The sequence below is a fragment of the Dermacentor silvarum genome, chromosome 2 (assembly GCF_013339745.2).
Source record: "Dermacentor silvarum isolate Dsil-2018 chromosome 2, BIME_Dsil_1.4, whole genome shotgun sequence".
Classification (NCBI taxonomy): Eukaryota; Metazoa; Arthropoda; class Arachnida; order Ixodida; family Ixodidae; genus Dermacentor; species Dermacentor silvarum.
Genome location: NC_051155.1, coordinates 93,542,804 through 93,550,394, shown reverse-complemented (window position 1 = coordinate 93,550,394; position 7,591 = coordinate 93,542,804). Strand labels below are relative to the sequence as shown.

At 46.8% G+C, this 7,591-nt stretch overlaps 1 pseudogene; it reads left to right on the top strand.

The window, feature by feature from the left end:
• Positions 1-3,470: 3,470 nt before the first annotated feature.
• On the top strand, positions 3,471-3,650 carry LOC119443276 (U2 spliceosomal RNA; annotated as a pseudogene).
• Positions 3,651-7,591: the final 3,941 nt, after the last annotated feature.

The following is a 7,591-nucleotide window of genomic DNA, read 5'->3' as shown; positions in this document are numbered from 1 at the left end:
CAATAGATCGGTGGGGAATAATCTCATTGTTACCGCCACCGAGTATCCACCTCTCAAAGCTCCATGCAGCTGTGGTAGGGTCTCCGACGCGACAAGCGTCTGGCCGGCGAGGTGGCGCCACCTAGATTTTCAATAAAACATGCCTCAGCGCACAGCCCTCGTTGTACCCACTCCCCCAATCTAGTACACAATAGTAGTACCGTTTCTTTGCCTTCTTGTTGTTGTGCGGCTAAGCACGAGGTCGCCGGATGAAATCCCGGCCACGGCAGCCGCAATTTCGATGGGGGCGAAATGCGAAAACACCCGTGTACTTAGATTTAGGTGCTTGTTAAAGAACCCCAGGTGCTCTAAATTATTCCAGAGACCCCCACTACGGTGTGCCTCGATCATGATCAGATCGTGGTTTTGAATGAATGAATGAATGAATGAATGAATGAATGCTTTATTTCAGCTTCTTGTACAGGGCGTGTACTACATTAACTGGGGTTGACGAGAAAAAACGCAGTCTTCACGACCGCTTGACAGGCCTCCCCAACCTTGCAACTCGGCAGTGGTGATAATAATACAGTGTGTCCAGTAACTACATCAAAAACAGAAGCAAGTAGCATAATATATGAATATATGTTTGACGTAACAGACATAATACAGTCTCAAAACAACAACAACAACAACAACAAAAAGAAACAACAAGGAAACGGATTTTAATCTACATAAACCTTTCTATAATGGTAAAAAATGGTACTGAATGCATGCGCTGATAGAACTTGTTCAAGTAGTCTGGAAGTATATATTTTAACATTTGGAATCCGTAGTTTGTCCTACATCGAGATATGAGAGAAGTGTTTTGTGTGCGCATTTCGGATGATGTATAACACGGCAGAAGTATCACAATACTATGCAATAATGGGTCATTTCGATCAATGATGTTTTTTACAGACATGCAAACCTACATACAAAGATATCATCTAAAGGCACAGTATTAAGCAGTAGGTGTATGGGACGGGTTGGTCACCGTTGGTGTACTGTGTGAAATGTTTGCGATGGCTCTAAGCATTTTCTTTTGAAGAAACGAAAACTTTTGAATGTCACTATTTCTTGTGGTTGCCCAAACTATATTGGCTGCAATACTTCAGATACGATTGAACGAAAGTGTAATAAGCAATCAATTTCGCAGTAAAAGGCAGAATGCCTCTATTGCGGGACCAAAACGCCGACATACCTAGACAAATTCAAACAAAGTTTCTCTGATATCAGCTCGCGTAGTCGTCGTTCAAGGCCTTCTCGTGATGTGTTGAGTTCTAGGTGAAGTTCCTCTTTAAATTTTAGAAGCTCGGCACGGATTTCACCCTGAAATTTTGCGATATCCTTTGCGATGTCACACGCACACGCACACGCACACGCACACACACACACACACACACACACACACACACACACACACACACACACACACACACACACACACACACACACACACGCACACGCACACGCACACACACACACACACACACACACACACACACACACACACACACAGAAAAGAGAATATTTCAACTTGGCAGCAGCGACGGTACGGAAATGTACTAGGTAATATGCCACCGGGTAGGTTCCTCTATAATTCTTATACTTCGTCTGCAATGACCAAAATATAATATTAATGTGAAATTTCTCCGGTGCGGCGTGGAATCGCAGCCGTGTCATATATATTCAATCTTCTCTGAATATATGTTCATACACGCGTCACGAGCGGGCTTCAAGGCGGCGCCGCAAGAGGGCACAGCGTGTCAGGTGCGAAGCGTTAGGTCATGTGCGAAGCGTTAGGTCCCATAAAAATATGTACATGAAAAGTATGTAACGGATAAAGGTAGCAGAAATGCAGCTGTGATGAAAAATAGGGCACTGTGAAATTACAATAGGTATGAAGTGGTGAGAGGGATTTGGAAAGGGGTGATGTTCCCTAGTTTGACTTTCGGCAATGCGGTCCTGTGCATGAGATCAAAGGTTCGAGCAAGGTTGGAAGTTAAGCAGCGAGGCGTAGGTAGACTTGCTGTGGGGCACACGGAAATACACCAAATCAGGGGGTACAGGGTGACAAGGGATGGACGTCATTTGAGGGCAGGGTAGCCAGTAGCAAGATAGAATTTAAGGAGCGATTGAGAGAGATGGCAGAAAAGCGGTGGGCAAGGACAGTTTTCAGTTATTTGTACATGAGGAATGTTGACACAAAATGGAGGAAGCTGACCAGAAAATTGTCAATCTGTATTGTCAATTGTCAATTTGGAATGCAGGAGGGGTGCAAACCAGGAAACAGAGGTTAACAAAAAGGTTAAAGAAACAGAGAGGGGTCTATGGAAAACAGGGATGCAGACGAAATCAGCACTGGGAATATACAAAACCTTCAAACAAGAAATTGCCAAAGAAAATATCTATCGTAATTCTAGGGGAAGCTCTTTGTTGTCTGAAGCCAGGACGGGAGTGTTGCGGACTAAGATGTACTGAGTCAAGTACCAAGTTATAGACACGTTGTGTGGTGCGTGTGGAGATGAAGAGGGAACGGCTGAACACCTCATACTTTTCTGTAAAGGGCTTAACCCTACAGTCCAAAGCAACGGGGCTGATTTTTTCAAAGCATTGGGGTTTAGGGACAGTGAAGGCAAAATCGGCTTTAAGTGGCTCGAAATAACCAAACGGAGGTTATTTGATTGGTGGCTAAATCAAGGCAGGGGTGAAATTTCACCCACCACAAAGTACAAAATATGTTAAAGGTTATGGCTAGGTGGCGTATGCCACCGCCCGATTTAAAGGGTTCAGCCTCATCCTTCCATGCATCCATTCAAGCGCTAGAGAGGAGACCGGCTACATAAACGCCTCATAAATGAAGCACTTCTGCGGTGGCAATACGATGTATGTCGCTGCATTGCTTCAATGCTCATCGCATTAACGTCGAACATACATTATTAAGCGGGTTCTGGCCAGACTTTTTCTCAAGATGGTATATTATGAAGGTCGTGGAAGATAAAAAAAAAAAAAAAAAAAAAACGAAAGCCAGTGCTGCGAGAAATGTGCAACCCTATTAGTTCAGTATGAATTAACGAATTCTGGGGTTTTACGTGCCAAAACCCAATTTGATTACGAGGCACGCCGTAGTGGGGGACTCTAGTTTAATTTTGACCCCCACAGAAAACAGCTAAGCTTGTGAGCCAGCTAGCTTTACTTTTTCACGGCTGCTACCAGTAGTAAGTAGCAGCCAAATACTTTTGAAGAACGCTGGCGGCCACATTTTTTTGTGACAGGGCCATCACCCTGTCAGCGAGGGGTGATGCAAAAATCTTAGGGGGGAGGGGGGGGTCAGGACATCCGGACATCCACCCTGGATCTGCGCCCGAGTCAGGAGACAGAAGACACTCAGATTGGTAGGCACTAGTTTGAATACGCGGGATGGCGTACACGTGTGTGGTGCGAACGTAGACATGGCCGACGCGGGTCAAAGTGTAGGATCTGTTCATATCAGCTCAACATCTGATACGGGTTGTATGTGGACCCAAGATATTACACTTATTTTTGTATGTAGGCGGAGTGCTTGAAGCCTGCTTCACCCCCGCCGCGGGTCGGCCCGGTATTGCACTATCTTTGGGATCGGCCCGCGTTTTTCGTGTACGGACATCGATTCGATGGAAACTAGCCATATACAGCTTCGCTGTAAACACATTAAAAACAAAACTAATCAAAAGAACCAGACAACATTAGTTATCTAGGAATATAATCGATCAAAAATAGGCTTCACACTATACCGCCCATTTTAAACCTTGCTGGCTCTTTCGAAGTGTATGATTACGCTGGCGCTTCAGACCATAGGGTGAATTCGAATGAAGACGCAGGGGCTGTGCGAGACAGCGTAATTGTGGGCTCTGGAATAATTTTGACCGCCTAATATTCTTTAACATCAATTCAAATTTCGGTATAAGAGCGTCGTTCATTCTTATTCTACAGGAATCTGTTTGCCATGACGAGACGGGCAGAACTACGAAAGAGAGCGTACGTATGTAGGCAAAGACAGCAAGATTTCCACGACCGCTTTTCTTTAAACGAGAAAGAATGACCTTCGAGCAGGATGAACGGCTGTTTTAGATGCGAGGGCATCCTATGCTCGGGGCCGTGTCTGTTCTGCGGCGTCCGCACCCATACTGCGCATGCGCAACACTCCCTCATTCTCCTCTCCTACTCAGGTGTGCGCTCTCCTCCTCCCCTCTCCCCTTCTGCGCCACTGGTGCGGCGCAGCAAATCATTGCATATAACTCTCTCTCTCTCTCTCTAAGGGTACGCCGGTAGGCGGCGCAAGTCTCGCGGCGCAGTATAAAGCACGCGTTCGCTGTGCTTCCGTCATTCTCTCTCTGTGCAACGATGTGCGAAACGCCATTAACAACGTCAACGCCGGCGCTAGTTGCAGCGGCAGCGCCACCGCCGCGGAGCAGAGGAAGGCTCGGGAAGCCGAACGTAAACGTCAGCGTCGGCAAGCGGACCCCGAACTTGGGATCGTCTTCAAGATACCGCGCGCACCGACGCTAGGAATCACGTACGATCTCTAAATAAAGACGCAACAACCCCGTACAAACGTCTCTTCCCTTCTCAATACATTCTCTCACTCTAACTTTCATTGGGTTGTGTTGCAAAGTGAAACGAAACAGAAACTCGATGCGCACCCCCCGCGATGCTTTCGCATCCCACCATGAGTTGTGCGAGTTTTCTTACAAGCTCTGAAGGCATCTTGAGAGTCCGTAAACACTCTGTAGTGGTGCTTAATTAGCATCTCTTGAAAATGTGTTAGCAGTGTATGCAGCATGGTTGGCAAAATCAAGAATGGCATACAGCTCTACCGTAGAGCTGTGCGCGATATTTCTCGTGAGGTGGAGTTTACTGCCCCGTTCGGTTGCTTCTATATTTGTCCACGCCGTTGTGAACATTGGCTCCTCCTCTGGTCCTCCGATAAAAGCATTCACATAGACTATATGGCACCTGCCAGAGTGGTCGTTGCCCTCGCGTAGTTGGTGCGTATATTTCTCATGGCGTTTGGCGTGGGCCTGTCTCCTTGCGGGTTGATTTCCTCCCATGTTCTTCGGCAGTGGCTTGGGGTCCACAATTGGTATGGGCTCCCAAGGGGGAGATATGCGCGGAAAAGGCAAAATGTGTAAGCGGATCACTCAAAGTGAAACGGTGAAACATAACGCGTACTGCGTATGTTTTACTAGTTATTTGTTTAATTATTATAATTTTAACGGGGCCCTGAACCACCTTTCATCGACGCGGAGAAAGGCATTTGAAGTGAAAATAGGCTATTTGATAAATAATTTACCGCGAAAAGTACTTCAATGCGTTCAGCAGAAGCGGAGTTACTGGAAATTTACTGCCTCCGCTGTGCTCTCGCTCGTCCTTAAATGCCTCGCACTGCGAAGTCTACAGTGGTGTGGGGCGTGGCAACAACGCCGCCTTCTAAATGCCACCGTGGCGTGCAGTGCAAATTTCATTTTGGATGTCAATGTAGACGCCGCTGCTTCCTATTTTGGCGCCCACGACGCGTTAAACGTAAGTCGGACGCGCTTGTCCTCAGCGAGCCGCAATGTGCTTGCGGCGGCCGCGGTATCTACGCTACGTAGCCGAGCTCAGCTACCAATAGCAGCCGCGCATGGGAATCCGCTTTATTACAAAATGAAGCGTCCAGAACAGAGTGAGGAACGTGGCTTCTGTTTGAAAAGAGAGCGCTTGAGAGAAAGGTGACTTCGCGTTCCGCTTGCGATCTCCACGCAACGCGTGCGACAGCAAAACTTGGCTAAGATGTTCATCTCGCGGTGTACGTTATTTGTATGCTACTCGCGGACTGCGTTATTTCACCAACCCAGAGGGGTGGTTCAGAGTCCCTTTAATGTAATTATGGCGTTACCAAGAGTGTGCTACAATTCTGGTACACCGTCGCAGATGCAGGTTGAATATTGATTGTTCTGGTGTGGTGGTAATGAAGGGGGGTCGGCGGTTTCATGCTGATTACGTATTTGGCACGAATGAAAGTACTATGCTTAAGGTGGGTGAGGGGAGGTATTGGGAACTTTAAAACGATCATCCACACGTAAGGATATGTAGAATTCTAACAAAAATGCTTGCTTGAGGTCAAAGTTAAGAAAAAAAATTGAAGCATGACAAAGACGAACAATTGTTTTCTGCGGAAGATATCAGAAAGATTAGGGAAAGCCTTCGTTGCAGATACACTAGAAATACGAGAATAGAAAAAAAGTAAAACTTCCTACAGGGTTTCAGATAGCTTCAAGCAAGCTTCGCCTTAATATAGTAATATTAGACTGAATTCACAAGAACAAACTTCGCTTTCATGATGCAGCCGCTCTCCCGTCCTATCTTATTCTCAACGTCATATATCACAAGGCTTGGTCCTTCCTCCGTGCCTTTTCAACTTGTCCATGTACACATGTGGTCTTCGCCCCTTTCTCGGACATTCGCGATATGAGCACTCATAAATTTTGTGTTCTACGTAACTTGCGCCAACATTTAAGAATATGCAAGCGACACGTAGCTGGAAAGAACCAAGGTAATGTTTGCTGTCGCTTCTTGTTGTTTGCCAGGCATAACGACATCTAGCACTTGCATCGTATCGTGTCACGTGTCAAGGGGTGTGGCATGTGAGCTGCGTAGTCTCGATACCTGTGTTTACTCTGCGGCACGCGTTATGGCGCCCCATCTCAAGGTACGAACCACTATGGAGGAAGCGAATCGTAGAGCTACGCGCGCAGCCGCAACCAGGCAACGTCGGGCTCAGTTGACCGCTGTGCATAGAGCAGCACAGGCCCCAGCTCGCCGTCGACGCTGGGGGGACAGTTCAGTTCGTTCCCGTGAAAACGACGCAAAGAAACTTCACCGCGAAAACCGTCTAATGCGTGCTGCCGAAAACGGAGCTCCTATAGAGCCGCTCTTCCAGCTTACGCTGTTACTGTTGCGTGCGCCGTGCCGGCCTGTGACTCCTTTTTTCTTCTAAAGATGTATCATTATAAAAAAAAATAAAGGTAATGCGCCAGCGCAGCATGAATAATTAACTTTTAGACAGTGACAGCGCACGACATAACCTGGTTGGTGGCCAAGACCGTATCTTCTTGTGCGGTGACTATTCAGTGCTTAGTATTGGCCTACAGACAGTTCCGCAAATAAACCAACAAACTACAGCCTCAGCAAGAATTTGGCCTCTCTCTTCATGACATGCTCTAAATATGCACTTATTCGGACACCTCAAGTCGATCCTCGTCTCTTTCTACCACCCCCTGCCATTTTTTTACCGTGGAATACAACAGCTACTCTCGTATAACCACAAACTTGTATTCACGTCATTTCGTATGCCTCCCCGTTCACCTCACTTTCAAAAATTCAGGAGTCCAATAAAAAAAATGTCGGCAGCTTGCACTAGTGGTGCAAGGCTGGAGTAAACAGCGGAGATGGTGATCGACCTAGCTTCTTCCAGGTTTTACTAGGCTTGGCTAAGTTTTGCTAGGAAATGATAAGTGCTGCTAGGCACGGTATTCCGAATCGGCTCGCCGCT